This window comes from Saccostrea echinata, unplaced genomic scaffold (assembly GCF_033153115.1).
Source record: "Saccostrea echinata isolate AGI-Se365-2 ecotype Australia unplaced genomic scaffold, CSIRO_AGI_Sech_v1 ptg000051l, whole genome shotgun sequence".
Taxonomy (NCBI): domain Eukaryota; kingdom Metazoa; phylum Mollusca; class Bivalvia; order Ostreida; family Ostreidae; genus Saccostrea; species Saccostrea echinata.
Genome location: NW_026889800.1, coordinates 9,320,462 through 9,339,175, shown reverse-complemented (window position 1 = coordinate 9,339,175; position 18,714 = coordinate 9,320,462). Strand labels below are relative to the sequence as shown.

The window sequence follows — 18,714 nt, the reverse complement described above, 5'->3', positions numbered from 1 at the left end:
TTGTATTTCTTCTGAAAATATTATCTATTATCAATTATTATAAAATTCTGGTTGGGATCAGTTTAATTTCGATCGGGATCGGCTAAAATTTGTAAAAAATAATTTCTCTAAAATTTCGCAATTTCATTTCAATTTCTTTTTCAAATATGATTGTCTAACATATCCTTTGTAGCTGTGACTTGTTTTTTGAATATATTATCCATATGTTTTGAAAATATTCACAAATAATGTACTTTTCCGAAAAAAAAATTTTAGTAAAAAAATTAAAATGTCTATCTGGCTTTTCTTCACATATTTTATGAGATATTTATATTATGCATTCATTAACATCAAATTTTTAACTATAAAGCATCTTATTTGCAAATAAAACATTTTTTTCATTTTCTATGAAAAATTGGAGAAAATTCTTATAAATATTCTTAACATAATTAAGAGCTAGCCCTTTCAATGCTGAAACCATGACTTAAGGAAGCTCTAAACACAGCACACTAAAGAGTTCTATTTGTAGGGTAGTTTTATTGGGTGATTTGCCCTTAGAAGAAAAATAGTATAAATGGGAATCTACAGTTAATGACACAATTTCTTATGAATTAAAGTATTCTTAATGTTATGTTAGACCAAGATTAAGTAATTGAATACATTATTTCCATTAATTTTCCTGATGCAAGTAAAAAACATTTCTGATTTCTGTTCACAAATAGTTCATTGTCTTTGAACATTTTTTCTGCAGAAATAAGGCAGGTACTTTATGTTGAAAATGAACTTGATACACTGAATATGTGCACCTTTACATGATATATTTTTCTCAAAGCCCAAAAAGCGTTTAGAGCTTCCTTAACATGGATGTCTTAAGACCAATCGAATTATATTTTGGTGTGGCATTCCTCCTTAAGGAAGTAATTATGGATCCAGTTCCTAATGAATAGAAAGCCTCATTTGCAGTTTGTATAAACAAGAGCATAAATTATTGATATAAAATTTTATTCAGAAGATAAATCACAAATAAATACCTCACCTTTAATATCATCAATGTTCATTTTTGCATACTTAAACATACATCAATAAAAAGAATTGTTATTATTTTAAAAATATGTAACTATATAAATCAATACTAAAAAATTCTAACATTTCCAATGTTTTACTGAGCGTTCATACAAAAAAAATTATGTTTGACTGCAGAGTGAGATATTGGACATTGGACCGCTTATGTCACAATGTTGGCAGGATCAGCTAAATCTTATTTTCATCTGTTGGTGTTTGACAGTAACAGAATTGACCAAGTTTAACGCAGTGCAGGTAAAGGAAATTAACATCATAGAAGCCAGCACGAGTACAGTCATAACTGAGGTACAATGTGTAGTAGGCCTCTCGGAGTAAATAGAGAACAAGTATCAGCTGTCAACATGCAGTAGACCTGAAACAAAGTGAGAAAAATTATTACATCACTTATGTCAGCTAAAGGAGCTTTGAGCGAGCTAACAAAATAATAAGGTTATAACCCTGCTGCAATTCTTTTATTTAGAATGTGTAAATGTGACCTTGAACTTACCAAAATGACTTTGGTAAAAAAAAGACAGATCTTTGGACATGATTAATCTAAGAGTGAAATATGGACATCCAATTTTTCTCCTTGAACTTGAACTTGTCACAATGACCCTCAGGTCAGAAAAAAATTTTTGTAGCAAATTAAAGCTCAGTTACAAAGTTATTGACTGGACAAGAATGTTATCTCTTATCTGCCAGTGACCTTGAACTTGCCAGAATGACCTTGGTCAAGGTCAAGACAAACTTCCAGGTCATAAACAATCTCTGTAGCAAGTAAGAGCTTCCAATGATTCTCCATTACAAAGTTACAGCCTACACAAGTGTTTTATACCTTTTAAGCCAGTGACCTTGAACTTGCCAGAATTGCCATGGGCCAAGGTCATGACACACTCTCAGGTCTTCAATAATCTTTGTACCAAGAATGAGCTTCAATGATTCTCCGTTGCAAACTGATATCCTGGACAAGAAGTTTATATCATTTCTGTCAGTGACCTTGAATTTTGACAGACTGTTTGATGGGATCCCGCCAATCACGTCGGGTTCATCAGGACATTTGAGCAATATAAGCCTTAAAGATTCAACAAACTTTCATAAAATAATTATCGTTAATATTAATAAATTAGTTTAAAACTATACTAAACTTAACTATTTACATCATATTGAAACATTGTACTGAACAAAAGTAGTTTTGCCCTTGACTTGTTAATAACAGCTGTGGCTAAAAATAGTGATTGGGACATGTGGGGATTTTTTCTTTACAGAGCAATGACTGTTTACAATCTAACATATAAGAAAGGATAAGATAGGCTAAGATCCCTTTTTGGCCCCTGGTTTGGGGTGTCTTTTAGAATGTTGCAACAGTTAACTGTGTTCTGACTTTTACATCAAATAAGGGGCCAGATTCGGCCATTACAATACCTTGTCCTTTCTTTAAAAGTTTTTAGATAATTTATTTGAAGGACTGAAATGGGGGTTCAACAGTTATTTTATCAATACGACCAATTGGTCTTTTACACGACTGGACTACTCATTTACTAGACTGGGTCAAACATGCCTTAGTGTCAAACCCTGTTGAACTAGCTGGAATGACCTTGGGTCAAGATCTTGACACACCAACAGGTCATAAACATTCTTTGTACCAAGTTTGAGCTTCCAATGACCAACAAGTTGGCACCGATAGACTGACAAGGTGATTCTTATATATTCCCCCAACCTTTATTGTGGGGGTAGAAGACCAGCATGATGAATATATAACAGAACATTCAGGATCTAAATGAAAAATGGGGAACTCCTGATACATGTATCAGAGTGGAAGGAGATGCTCAATACAAAATGCCACCTTCAGTGCCATTGGGAAAACCCAATTCTAAGCTGCTACCCAAGTGACATATACTGTGTTCTTAGAGGAAGAATATTGTAGCAGTGTTCTATGGAAATAAATTTTGTAAGAAAGGTGAAAGCTGAGAAATAAAGGAAAGGAAGTTACCTGCCCAGTCATGAGGACTGCACTGTCACCATTCCTCCAAAGACAATGATTGTGAATGAGAAGAGATGGGCTGCAGAAAGTGAAAGTGAGCTGCAAAGTGATGACCATCCACTAGTCATCTTCTATTTCACCAGTGGTGGTTAAGGTGCCACTCTATACAGATTATCTGAAAAACAAGGAAATTTCATTGAAAACCTAGAAGACTTGCTGCAATTCTTTGACTCTCAAAGAAAACAGACAGCTATGGCTCAATTAGCAGCCACACATTCTGAGAAGAATAAAAGAATCCACACAAAGAAAATTTGCCTTTGACCTAAAGCTTCAATGCAAAACAGAGTAAAAAAAAATATCAGTACTATTAGCACTATTCCATGAGATTTACCTTTGATTAAGTGGGCCATGTCTTCTACCATCAATTCAATCATAAGCTGCTACCAGAAACAGTGTGGAAAGTCCTGTCAACTTACCGGTAATTCCTTTTCCCGTCGATGACTGAAAAGCAATGAGTGGAAATTTCAGTGTAGCCTAGTGACTATGAATTAAACATGACAGAAGAAAATGTTTGTTAAAAGATTATTAACTTGACTTTTAAGTCCAAATAATCTTGCTAGCTAAAATTAAAAGAGTGTTCCAAGGAACACATGTGTCACCTGATGAACAGCATCATTTAAGATTAAAAGAAAATCTAAGATGGTCAAATATTATTTGATACAAGCATTATGAGGGCTGTTAAGAGATTATTAGTACATAGTGTTTATTTTTCTTTCCAAGTAATGCCTTTTGGTGAAAAATGGCATATATGTTTGAAAAACACTAAGAATTAATAAAAGCAACAAATATTTTACAAATATTTTATTTCTTCTTTTCAATGGTATATTAATAGGTAAATAGAAGGGGTACCCGGTGCCGTCACGAAATCATATATTGAAATATGTTATACCTATGTTCAAACTCCCAGTGGACCAATATACAGCAAGAGCGAAAATAATTCAAATTATATATTGGTATTTATTTTTTCAATTTCATTTCAATTCATTTTGTGCAAGCTTCTTAGAATTTCAATCAGAAATACGGAGATCATAAAAAAATCTAAGCTTGGTATAGATATCTGATTACATCAATAAAATAGATTTTGACGTCAACGCGACACAGCAAGCATACCTATAGAATTTTACGTAGCTCTGTGGAGAACTCTTTTCCAGACTAAAAGATCTGCTTAAACAATAACAACGTGCTAACTGTAACGAGAACTGTTTCAGATGTTCCCCAGACATTTCCCCATTCTCTTATTGGCCCCATTCATTACAGGCTTCATTTAATTATGCAATTCTTTTGTTTAATAAATCTATACTTTATTTTCAGTAGTATTTATTCGAAAAACAACACTGGTATAGTTCTTCGAGTATTAGCCAATTGGATTTCAGCACATGCTAGGCCTGAGTATTGCAAACTACCTAACAATATGATACATATCATGATACGGTCATGTGATATACAACATGTACCACGATACAGCTGTAACCAATTGAATTAAGCTTTATCTTAACATATAATTCTTTGCTAACTCCAAAGTTATAGAAAATATACAAAGAATATCTTGATAACCCTTATCAAAGTTAACAAAAGGTGGATTTATAGTCTTGATATTGTATTTTTTCTTTGCTACCTTTTTTCAGCCATTTTAAAACATTAAAATTTGTTAGGTTGTATGTAGAAGTTACAAACAAAACAATGAAAATTATCTTCTACTGTATCAGAATACATACATGGCGATACGCGTATCATCAGCCCTTGCAATCAATACGATCGATGTATTGCTGTATCGTTACACCGCTAGCGCATGCACATGCCCATATTTTCTAAATATTTCATATTCCTTCCTCGTGAAGAGACTCACAATAAATAGCTATGTAAGAAATCTAAAGATTTTCATTGAAAACTATGAGAGATACAGCCATATAAGTATTAGCAAATCAGAATCCACGTTCGTGCATTCAATTTTCAGAGTAGCACAATGTAGGAACCCAATACACCTATCTATATTGTAAATTCCATCCAGTTTTGTTAAAAACTAAGAAAGTTACTACTGTAACAGCCATTTAAAGTTTAAGCCAATCAAATTGCAGCACACTTGCATGAGCGTGTTTTCACAATATCTCATATATTATATCAAAATGTAGAGCCTTGTTGTGTATGACTATGTTTTAAATTTCAAAGCATTTCATAAAAAAAAAACATAGGTAATCAAAGATTACGAAGCTCACCTCGACGAATGTTATCTACATGTAAGGCAAATTTCACATCATATTTTTTTTCTAGTTAGGGTACATCCCAAGATCAATATCCATGCAAGTTTGATTTAATTATAGATCTGCTCAAAAAACTTTTGACCTGTTTAGTAATCAAGAAAATTTTGGTCAGTTCCAACATCCAAAGCAAGTCTGGAAGTTTTCATCCTTAGATGCACCATCTATGCAAGTTTAATCATAACAGGCCATAATATTATATAGCTACTCCAAAAAATTACCCTGCATGGTCACTCATCTGGAAAATGTACGTCAGATTCAGAATCCAAGGCAAGTCTGGAAGTGTCCATCCCTAGATACATCATCCATGCTAATTTGGTTAAAATATGGCTAAAATTCACTCATGTGGAAAATCTAGGTCAGATCCAGCATTCGAAGCAGGTTGGTTAGTGTACATCCCTAGATGCATCATCCATGAAAGTTTGGTCCAGGTAGGGCTTATAGTTACTTGGGAACGAGACTACTCCTAAATCTAAACCTGGTCTCACATGTGGAAAATCTAGGTCAGATCCAGCATCCGAAGCAAGTGTGGTAGTGTCCATCCCTGGATACATCATCCATGCAAGTTTGGTCCGGGTAGGGCTTATAGTTACTTTGGAATGGACCTGCTCCTACAACTTTAACCTGGTCACTCATCCGGAAAATCTAGGTCAGATCCAGCATCCGAAGCAAGTGTGGTAGTGTCCATCCCTAGATGCATCATCCATGCAAGTTTGGTCCAGGTAGGGCTTATAGTTACTTGGGAATGGACCTGCTCCTAAAACTTTAACCTGGTACACATCTGGAAAATCAACATCAGATCCAGCATCCGAAGTAAGTGTGGCCATGTCCATCCCTAGATGCATCATCCATGCAAGTTTGGTCCAGGTAGGGCTTATAGTTACTTGGGAATGGACCTGCTCCTAAAACTTTAACCTGGTCACTCATCCGGAAAATCTAGGTCAGATCCAGCATCCGAAGCAAGTGTGGTAGTGTCCATCCCTAGATGCATCATCCATGCAAGTTTGGTCCAGGTAGGGCTTATAGTTACTTGGGAATGGACCTGCTCCTAAAACTTTAACCTGGTCACTCATCTGGAAAATCAACATCAGATCTAGCATCCGAAGCAAGTGTGGTAGTGTCCATCCCTAGATGCATCATCCATGCAAGTTTGGTCTGGGTAGGGCTTATAGTTACTTGGGAATGGACCTGCTCCTAAAACTTTAACCTGGTCACTCATCTGGAAAATCTAGGTCAGATCCAGCATCCGAAGCAAGTGTGGTAGTGTCCATCCCTAGATGCATCATCCATGCAAGTTTGGTCCAGGTAGGGCTTATAGTTACTTGGGAATGGACCTGCTCCTAAAACTTTAACCTGGTCACTCATCCGGAAAATCTAGGTCAGATCCAGCATCCGAAGCAAGTGTGGTAGTGTCCATCCCTAGATGCATCATCCATGCAAGTTTGGTCCAGGTAGGGCTTATAGTTACTTGGGAATGGACCTGCTCCTAAAACTTTAACCTGGTCACTCATCTGGAAAATCAACATCAGATCCAGCATCCGAAGCAAGTGTGGTAGTGTCCATCCCTAGATGCATCATCCATGCAAGTTTGGTCCAGGTAGGGCTTATAGTTACTTGGGAATGGACCTGCTCCTAAAACTTTAACCTGGTCACTCATCTGGAAAATCTAGGTCAGATCCAGCACCCGAAGCAAGTGTGGTAGTGTCCATCCCTAGATGCATCATCCATGCAAGTTTGGTCCAGGTAGGGCTTATAGTTACTTGGGAATGGACCTGCTCCTAAAACTTTAACCTGGTCACTCATCTGGAAAATCTAGGTCAGATCCAGCATCCGAAGCAAGTGTGGTAGTGTGCATCCCTAGATGCATCATCCATGCAAGTTTGGTCCAGGTAGGGCTTATAGTTACTTGGGAATGGACCTGCTCCTAAAACTTTAACCTGGTCACTCATCTGGAAAATCTAGGTCAGATCCAGCATCCGAAGCAAGTGTGGTAGTGTCCATCCCTAGATGCATCATCCATGCAAGTTTGGTCCAGGTAGGGCTTATAGTTACTTGGGAATGGGACTTGCTCCTAAAACTTTAACCTGGGACGCCGACGCTAACGCCGACGCCGACGCCGGGGGTATAGCATAAGCTCATCTCGACTTCGTCGAGGTGAGCTAAAAAGGTTATTGAGATTTTTTGTGTCAGTCAAACAGAGCAAAGCACACATGCATGCACATGCTTTCTTGCTAATTCAACCACCTCTTCTTGTCTACACCACTAATATAAGTTTATACAATGAAGTTCAAAGCATATCATAAAAAAAAAAACAGGAAGGTTAATGGTGTTTTAATTGCTTCAGTCATTTCACTCCTTGCACGCGCACGCATGTGCATGTAAGTGTGGGTAAAATGACCTTCCTTCTGCACATCTACACAACATGCCTGTTAACCCTAAAAAGGTTTCATCTCAATCAGTTGAGTAGTCTCTATGATGTCAGAGAAAGAAGCATTAAAGCTTCCAGACTGTCTCAACATGGTAAAGATCTATGGCTGGCATGAGATGAAAATGAAGAAGCAATGATGCTTTAGGTCAATAGACATATGCAAGTTTATAATTCCAATGGGACATGTCTAATTATCCTATCAATTAGAAATTTTGCATAGCTGTTTTATTTGTTCTTGTGAAAATGTTGACAAATTTTCATGAATTTATGTCTTTCTTTTATGGAGTAAAAGTAAATGTCTCATTATAATTTCAAAATAGCCCTTATATAGCAAAGAAAAAAAATCCACAAATAGTAAGACCCATACAGAATAGCATTTATCATAAAAAAATCTGACAATAGATATATGATTCTCCACCCTTCAAAGCTAAAGTGAATTATAAAATTGAAATTAACAAGAAGTCTGTGAGCCAATGTTCACTAGTAATACCCCCGCTTTGATGTGAATATACATTCTGATGTGAATATACACAAGTTCAGTTATGGACAGACACAAGGATGAACAAGAAGTTGACATCGGATTCGTACAAAAATGAATCCCACCATATGACATGCCTAAACAAAGAATGTACTAAAATTTCAAGCATCTGCAATCAGTAGTTGCTGAGAAAATTGCGACCAAAATTTGTTATGTATGGTACGGACAGACACACGGATAAACAGGAAGTTGACATCGGATTTGTACAAAAATGAATCCCAACATATGACATGCCTAAACAAAGAGTGTGCTAAAATTTCAAGCATCTGCAATCAGTAGTTGCTGAGAAAATTGCGATCAAAATTTGTTATGTATGGTATGGACAGACACACAGATAAACAGGAAGTTGACATTGGATTCGTACAAAAATGAATCCCACCATATGGCATACCTCAATAAAGTGTGTGCTAAAATTTCAAGCATCTGCGATGAGTAGTTGCCGAGAAAACTGAGACGAAATATTTGTTAGGGACAGACAGACAGACACACAGACAGACAGACAGACACACATGGGTAAAACAGTATACCCCCCTCTCCTTCGGAATGGGGGTATAATAATTAAAATAATTATTTTTAATAAATATACCTTTATCCCAGATATCTTCCAAAAGAGATTTCACTCTCTATTCACTCTATAACGATACTTTTGGTATACCCATCCTGATGTCTTTTCATTGTATTTAAATTTCAGTTTGTGTGGTTATATTGCATACAGTTTCAAAGTACAGTGTCATGAGCTCATAAACAGTAACGTGATATAAATGCTAATTATCAAAATCCTGCCTCTCAAAATCAAAAAACAAAGAAAAAAATAATAATAATTCAATCAACCGCCAGAGTGATTTTATAAAATCAAAATGCTGGTACAGTTTCTTTGCAATAAATACTCGTTTAGATTGAAATCGGTTAACTTGAAAAACTCTGTTAATTTGAAGTGATTTTGGGGTCTGCTGAACCAGTTTTGATAACGGGTACATTGAAGTTGCCGATTGCGACGCATGGACTCAGGTGACTGACTATATATAAAGTCTAGCACGTGTTAATTTTTCACAGGTGATTTGATGTTGGTGGACCTGTACAAATTTAATTATGTGTTGTATAGATAAAATAATAATAATTGAGCATTTCTCACCGGAACATATTAGTCCCCATTTTTATTTTCTATCTACGGCATTAAAACCGACATGGATAAAATACGCAGGGGTGTCATGTGTACATTGGTGTGTGGAGAATAGGGCTGTGTATTGACCAAAATATTTCGATAAGATATTTTATAAAGCAATATGCAATATATTGGATTCTTAAATAAGTCTAGCAAAAAGGTCTTGTAAATCATTTAATGCATAAATTTGATAAAAACTGGGTGTTTTAATACCAAATTGGAAGTTCATATGTCTCACTGTCTTTACAAAGAACACTTCAAATTCAAACTTTTAATGACTGAAAATCTAATATGTTAAAATATAGTTGTATATGAATTTTGCAATAGTTAATTAAGATGTGCTATCTCCTTAATGTTTATTTTATTATTGACCAGTTTTAATTAAAAACAGTTAAAAATTATCTTTGGTGACTGAAATTCCCAACTTTTTCACAGAATTATAAGAAAAACTGTCTTCCCAATACATATTGGAAGTTAGTTTGTCGATACGATAAATTCCTGAATATTGATATGTATTGATTAATCAATATATTGACACAGCCCTAGTGGAGAAAGTGCCGGAGTAAATAAATCCACTGTAATTAAGTAAATGGAAAATAAACTTCTTGAATTGAAGTATATGAAGCATATGTTTTCAATGCTGATGAGACAGGGCTGTTCTATAGATTCGAACCTGACAAATCATTGCATCTATGCGGAAATGTTCAGGACAAACTTTTTTCATGTATAAATAGTCTTGATAGTTTTCTAACACAGATCAAAAAAAAAAAAAAATAAAATAAAACAGTAAAAAAAATTTAGGACATTTTTGAAAAATAGAGATAAGTACATTTCTGAAACACTGCATGTAATGTTATGTAAAAAATATGAATTCTCACATGTATATTTTTTTACTGTATAGTCAAGCCTCGTTACCTCTAACTTGAAGGGACCGAGAAAAAACTTCGAGATATCTGAGGATTCGAGATATCGAGGGTTAAATACTTAAAGAATAAGTGGTTGGGACAGCAAATCACTTTGACATATCCATGGTATTCAAGATATCAGTGTTCCAGATAATGAAGTTCAACTGTATCTACATTTTTTATGTAATTCATAGCACACAGATATAATGAAATTCGGTTAATTTGAAATAAATCTCAAGGTCCCTTAAATTTCAATGTAAACGAGTTTGACTGTATATGGTATTTTACAAAAGCCAAAGTGCCAAGCAATGCAAGTGCAAAGTATCAAATCCATTCCTCTTACAGTTCTCAGGAGCTAGGGTATGACAGACAGACAAACAGATAAAGTGATCTCTAAGTGTCACTTTTACCAAAATTTTTTTTCATAATTATTTTGTTTTCTTACCTCTCTGAAGAGCATGACAAAGGTTACATAGGTGATAGGTAGAAATACATGCATGGGGTGTATTGTTGTAATCTTTTTAGTGAGCAGATTGCATCATGCATTGTTTATCTGCCGTTGCTGATCTTTAACAAGGGAGACTTCTCCTGAAATAAGAAAAATTATTTTCAAAAGTGAAGTTACCTGTTACTCTTAAAGGGACATAGACACTGATTCGACATTTTGAAATATTTTCTCAAATTGTCTGTATTATATCATGACATATATGTGACTATAGCATTTCACATGGAAATATAATAAAAAACTTATTTTATCTGTAAATTATTGAAACTATGAATTTTGGGATGCGTTTGATTGACACATCCTTGCACTTTCACAAGTAAACTTCATCCTTAATACTTAAGAAAAATAGGTTTTTTGATACATATTAATGAAAAAATATTAATAAAAATATAATCCAGAAAATTAAGAGTAGAAATGAGAGAAAGCAAAACCAACTAACCAGTATTGCCAGTCCGTGCTCAGTGATGTGTGAAGAGTTTAACAAATTGAACACAAAACAGTTTACGTTCCATTGGGTGTGATCAATTTGTTAAACTCTGCACACATCACTGAGCACGGACTGACAATACTGATGAGTTGGTTTTGCTTTCTCACATTTCAACTGTGAATTTTCTGGATTTTATCTTTAATCTATTTCATTAAAACACAACAAAATTTCTACTTTTTTTAAGTATCAAGGATGAAGTTTTACTTTGTGAAAGTGCAAGGATGTGTCAATCAAATGCGTCCCTAAATTCGTAGTTTCAATAATTTCCAGGTAAAATAAGTTTTTTATGATATTTCCCTGTGAAATACTATAGCCACACATATGTCTTGATCTAGTCAAAAATTTTAGAAAATATTAACTTCAAATCTGAGTCTATGCCCCTTTAAAGGTCATACACAAGAAAACAATTCACTATATTTTACTATAAAGCCTTGATTAAATTAATCAATTAATATGACCCTCACTAGATAAAAGATGAAGAAAAAATGAATGATGCTTGGACAAAAATTTGAGACCAGAAATAAAATAATTCCTTATGCAGCTTTTAATAGAGAAAATTGATATTACTGATAGGTAAGATACCTTCAATCATGTGGATTTCACATGCTGATAAACAGTTAACACACCATCCAGGAAGTTGCATCATGAGCACCTAAAAAAAGAGTACTCCTTAAATTCATTGATTGCCCACAAGTATAATATTCCTAATATTTGAGTAAAAAATAAATACTGTAGGCCTAAAATGAGAAACCGAAAAAGAAAACATGAAAAGAAATTGTCTCTTTCTACAAAGAACAATAACTGACTAAGTTCATTTTGATTTGCTATTCCTGGCTCTAAGCTAAGCATGGCATAACAAGGTACTACTGGAAAGAAAGGGTAAATTATTCATATGGTAAGAAATTAACAAATCAAACTTTGTAAATAAATACCCAAGCATTTGGTTTTGTCTTTGATTTCGACAAAATGTTATTGATCTCCAAAAATGTTTATGTGTGCTGAGCCACAGTAAAATTTTAAATGTTGTAGAACAGTATATCCATATCTAGATTCAGTAAGAAATTTCTAGTCATTTGACAAGTTAATTTCACAGTTTCACAAAAGCTTGAATAACAATGTTATGGTTAATAAAATATTATCCAATTTAAGCTTATAATTATATTATTAAAGTGCAATTTGTCAAAGTAAAAAATGCCTGTAAAAAGAACAAGTGGCCATGGGCAACAATGCTCACCCGAGTCACTATGGCCTTGCTGTTCTACTTTTTTTTTTACTACACATGATGATGTATATTTATTCATATGTAAAAAGTTGATTGTCCATTGTGGCCCCACCCTACCCTGGGGGGGGGGGGGGGAGGGGGGGGTTATGATTTAAACAAACCTGAATGTACACTAAGTAATGAAGCTTTCAGAGAATTTTCATTTTCTGGCACACAGTAATGAAGCTTTCAGAGAAATTTCATTTTCTGGTCCACTGATTCTTGAGAAGAAGTGTTTTTAAAGATGCCATTAAATTTACAACAATTCTTAATTATTTCCCCTTGAAAGAGCGTGTAGCCCTTCATATGAACAAACTTGAATTTCCTTTACCCAAGGACGCTCTGTGGCAAGTTTAATATTGGCAAAGTGGTTCTGGAGAAAAAGATGAAAATGTGAAAAGTTTATGTTGCCGCCTCCAACAACAACAGTGACAGACAACAGACAAATTTTGATCAGAAAACCTCTCTTAAGCCTTTGGCTCAGGTGCGCTAAAATAAAAAATGGAGAAATAAAATTTATTGTTAATGGCAGTTTTACTTATGTATTTTAAAACTCTTTCTCAAATACCATGGATATGTCTAAGTGCTCAAGTTCAGTGAGTTTATGATCTTTACCCGCTATTCTTGAAACCTCAATTATCTGTTTCTCAAAGGTTTTTTTTTTCAGTCCCATCTATTGCCATAATAGGCTTATCTCCAGGGGGTTCTCATGACTAGCAATTACATACATGTAAGCAATAATGTTTTTGGATATTAATATATTGAAATAAATAAAACTGAATAATTAAATGACAAGATATGCATTCGACATTGGGTGACACAATTGGGGAAAATATTCTGGCATGTTACCCTCGAAGTAAGTGATTGTGAAATTTACTTGTCTGAACATAACTTTTACTTGTATGAAAATATTTCATAAAAGACCTATTTAACAATTTGAAAAAATATTGTACATTACAATAGTCTATAATACATTCATTGAGTCTGTTTTTGAGATTTTGAGTGGACACATCTATTGCAAATTACTAAACTGTATCATCCTATCCTAAAGTAGATGTAAATCATGTTATATAATTACATGTATGAAAGAAAAATAGTAACAACAAGAAATAGCTGACTATATGACTTCAAATTTTTCTTTGCCTTCTTTTGCTTATCCTTTGTAGCCTAAATTGTCTTTTGCTAAAGCTTTCCTGCCAGATAATAAAAACCCAAATTTCCTTCAGTAAAAGTACACGTTTCAAAGTTACTGTAGTTCTAAGTAGTCAACTTCCTGGTACTTTAAATATTAAAATTAAAATTGTGACAAATGCCTGAAAAACATCAGATATTTCAGACAAGTTTCATAGTAACATTGTTCCTGATCAAGTTTGACAACCAGGGCCATCATTATTACGAGCAGGATCAACATTTAACTATTTACAAACCGCATGCATGGCATGTTTTCATTTTGAACCTCCGATAAAAAGTTGACAACAAATTTTAATTCTTTAAGTTTTCATGCTCAGCTAAAAAAAATTCTTCCTAGAAAAATATCCCTTGTCAAATCAGACAAGTGGTCAGTAATTATCAATTGTTCATGAAAAATTTTACTGGTACCTGTACTGGACAAGTGGATGAGCATACAATGTCGAGCCCAGGAACTATGCCCCATTTTTTGTTTATATTTGCCTTAGTAACCAACAGCATTAAATCTCTAACCCGAACTATTATAATATGTAGCATAAAAGCACATGAGGATGATCAAGAGGGTGTTACAACTGTTTCTGTTTTGTTGTATTTGTTTCTGGCATTTGTTATTAACTGTTTCTGATGTGATGTGAATTCTTCATGGTATATATAGTGAAACTATATTTGTGACAAAAACATGATAAAAAAAATTATTAAAAAATGTTTTTCAAAAATGTAAATGATACTAGTAGTATAAAAACTCATTTTTAAGCATTTTAGAGTAGAATATAAACATCGAACCTAATGGGTCCTAGAAAAATCTTTGTGATATCCTACGATTCAAGATACTGAAGTTAAAATATGTACTTGTAGCATAGCATAAATTTTCCATCTTTAACGCTCAGTTATACCTCGATAAATATTGCTAATGAGAGGAGGAGCGCAACTAATATTTCTATCTTCATGATAACACAAATCTAAATAAGTCAGTTATTTTTATAGCTAATTTAGCCTTCATTAAATTCAACAAATTTCTTTAAATCTGTTCAGAATCAGACAAGTAAAAAATATTTATGCATTCGGACACAGGGTTTAACATTTATAAGGCATGTCTGATCGACACTGACTAGTAAAAGTTTGGTCCTGTCTGAAAATTGAGTGTACATCTGACATGTAAAATTAATATAACAAGTGTGCAGCATGTGTATTTTATTCATCTGCTCTCATGTACACACAGGATTCGAAATACCCCAAACTGTAGGGGTCTACAAATACAGTCATGACTTTAATGATTTTAGGTTAAAATTAAAAACAAGTAATTGTAATTGGAAGTATTCTATCAATACTAATATGTCAACTATCATCCACCAGTATAATGCTACGACATTGACGAGAAAAAACCATGCGTTTTCTACATGGGCATTTCTTCAATCAGTTTGTTTATGTACAAGTATAAATTTATAATAATCTTCTTGGGTTTTAATGTGATGGAGGAGGGTGCATTTAGTCATCAGGATGTTGTAACGCGGTCTTAAAACTCTTTAATAGCTTTGGGGCACGAACTACTTTTAAATTAGTTAAATAATCTAACTGCGTCTCCAGACGAGCCCTCACCACACCTCTCTTTAACCGGGTCTGAAGCACATTAATCATTTTAATGATTAGAAAATTCTATCTACAACTACTTCCTCTTCCAGATGACTCCAGTCTATTGCAGTGTAAACAAAAAATGAGTTTTATATTTTTTGGTTTTGGTGTTTGGTATCTCCACTGCTTTATTGTTGTTACAAGGATTGCAGCAAGTTAAACTATGAATTAAATTGTTTATTTTATACATACATGTGTACCATGCATGTTCATGACTTGTTGGTTGTCAAATGTGTGGATATGTCATGCGAGGAACAGACGTAACTGCGCAAGGTAAAATACCATGAGTCGTGAAGCGCGGGTCTGCGACATTCGGAATACAGAAGTATTTCTGCTGTTTGAGTAACCATACACCACTTTGTGTGCGGTGAGGCATGGATAAGTATGATTACTTCACATTGTGCTGAATAATTACCAATCAATTATCAAGTTTACCTGAACTGATCTTCTTTGTTAATAGTAACTGTTTGGTCACAAATTAACTGAGCGTTGTATATAGCCCTAAAACTTTTATAACTTTGAGTGCAATTGCGCAGAAAAAGACACATTTTCAAGAGAATTTTTTTCATGAACATAATGAATTGTTTTCAGATGAGCTAAAAGTTGAAAATTATCACTGCACGAAAGTGCGATTTTGTGCACATCTTGAGAAAAAAGCTAATTAAAGAAATGTTTGATTTAGTAGTTAAATAAAGCTACTTCAGGTAGGTAAATAAAGCTATGTAGGTAATTCAAGCTACGTAGCTAAAACTAGTGATTGTACCAGCTAAATGACTGTGTATCAGTGTATCGTCCAAGCGTAGAATTGTAGATATCTTTTAATTAAAACTTTGAATTTGATAGATTTGAACTTAGGCGACTAACCGTATGTTTCATACACATTCTTCTAATACCTCCACAACAAAACACTCGCCGCAACCATTCTTATTAGTCATCCTAAGCTTCCTCAGTCCTCGGTCGGAGCCTGTACTGCCATTTTGGTCGGCTAAATAACCCGACCCACTGTTGTTTCGTAAATTGCCAACCCGTTTTTTTTTTTTTTTTAAATACAGAACATTTAATTCTAATAAATCAGATCTTATTTCCTCTGGTAATCCATCACAATTTTTTTCAGACCAGCTGTACAGCATTTGAAGACAGAATAAAAAGATAAATATTTATTTATAATTGCCATGTCGAACCTCGTATTAGTCGATGCTGAAGAAAGATGGTAATGAGGACGGAAATGCACAATTCATTTATTTTATTGATTAATCCTATTGCAAGTAATTAATGATAGTATCGTCATGATTTTTTCATAAATATGCAATACAGAATTAAAAAGTTTTGAAATTATTGGTAAATAAACATGATAAATGGCAATATTGATCATGTATTTTTTATCACCCTGTACACATACTGACACTGACTGAGTGTAGGGCACTGTATTACAGTATATCTGGTAAAGTTTGAAATGACATTTGTTTAATCATAAAATATGCTCTTATAGTGAAGAAATTGCATGCGTCTAATTAAATAAACGAGAAAACTACATGCATGGGTCCCAACTTGCATTTCATTCTATGTTAGGGGTCTCTTAGCAATACCCAGAGACCTATATAGTAATATACTAACAAAATATCACATAATTTATTCAATATATAAGCACCATCTTGTAAAATATTGTATCATGTCATAGGAGATGTTCTATTGCACACCTTAAACATACACATAGCCCAATCACCCTGTTGTAAGTGTTAAAAGTCTATGCATATTTATGTGTTATGTGATTTACATTTGTTGTGCAGTACTTATACATTGTTTAAAAGAATTTTTAATTATTTCAAAGATAAAGTCTTGGGTCCCTGTATTTATTTTGGGGCAGACAATAGTCACTAATTTAATTTAGGGTATGTGTACATCAGGAATTAAATTTGTGTTTATGATTTAGTTGCTTTCAAATTGGCTTTTAGATCAGTCTCTACTCCAGTGGAGAGGATGATTCCTCTTGATTCTGGAGTCAAAAGGTCAAAGTTATGATTGCGGGGTATGGATATGGAATGAAAAAGAGAAGATAATGAACAGTGATCTATTTCATAAAAATTACAAACAATACAAATCTTTGAACACTGCATAAACACAGACCCCCTAAAATTCCAGAGGTGGGATCACGTGCCAAGGAGGATTAAGCATCCCCTGTTGACCGGCCACACCCACTGTGAGCCCTATATATTGATCAAGTAGATGGAATATTCGATAGTCAAATTTAGCATATAAACAAAGGCCTAACAATTGGTATGAAGCAAGTCAGCCAAAATACGACCCAGTGATAGGTTATATTTGCTAACAGGTAAATCTTTGTACACCCTTGATTACACCTGGATAACAAATCTTTATTTCCTATATAACCTAATAATTTCTCCGTAAACCCAATTCCACTAATATTTTAAACTACTGATTTACTACATGCTTCAATACATCGTGACATCATGTTGTATGGTGTTTATTTGATATAGAAACTATTCATTGTGATGTCACATTATTTAACCCCACCCACCCCACCCCAGCTTTAGCTGGGTGTAAGGAAATTTACACACCGCTTGCTAACCAATCAGATCTCGTGTTTTAAGATACATAGGAAATAATTAAGGACTCTTATTGAAGGTTATATAAGGATTTTTCAATCCAAAGAAATGTGAATTATATCAATTGAGGCAATGAAATTATAATTATTTTACCAAACTTTTTCATTATTTCATAAATATCTCTAAAGCTTTTGAATATGGTCCATGTATACTGCCCTACTCATCTGCAAAAATGGGTACAAAACTGGTTGTTAAAAAGAAACTTGGAAGTACTTGCACATGGACTACTTGGGAGCTACTTCATAGTTAGATTACTTTTTCTGTTTAACACGACAAAATGCTATAATGGTTACAACCAAAAGATTTACTTGAAATGCTTCACTTATATAGTAGCATTTATTATCTTGATACATCAGCTTTGTATATTTATTAGTATGATTGCAAATAGATGAACAGGCAGGCACATATGCTAAAGTGTTCCTTCACTTTGATTTTTTTAATTATTTAAATAGATACTACCTATTTTTGAAACATATTTTCTGATCTGTTCCTAGAACGAATCAAAAAATTGATAAATGAATGAACTTCTTTTCTACAATTTCAGTACTGTCCAGTAAATGAAGCCATGTTTCTCAAATTTTCCATTTTGACATTTCTGATCAATTTAAATTTATTTAAATTATGTATATAATATCTTGTAGTTGAATACA

At 33.9% G+C, this 18,714-nt stretch overlaps 1 long non-coding RNA gene across 3 annotated transcripts; it reads right to left on the bottom strand.

Moving 5' to 3' along the window:
* Positions 1–1,129: 1,129 nt before the first annotated feature.
* LOC133203764 (uncharacterized) lies at positions 1,130–12,083 on the bottom strand. 3 transcript variants are annotated; one of them, XR_009723468.1, is made up of 6 exons: positions 11,945–12,083; positions 10,816–10,958; positions 3,414–3,523; positions 3,032–3,197; positions 1,877–2,113; positions 1,130–1,414 (listed from the first exon to the last, which is right to left on the bottom strand). It is a non-coding gene; the product is annotated as an uncharacterized LOC133203764 (long non-coding RNA). The 3 variants fall into 3 exon arrangements; XR_009723466.1 differs by lacking the exon at positions 1,877–2,113; XR_009723467.1 differs by lacking the exon at positions 1,130–1,414 and having other exon boundaries at positions 1,481–2,113.
* Positions 12,084–18,714: the final 6,631 nt, after the last annotated feature.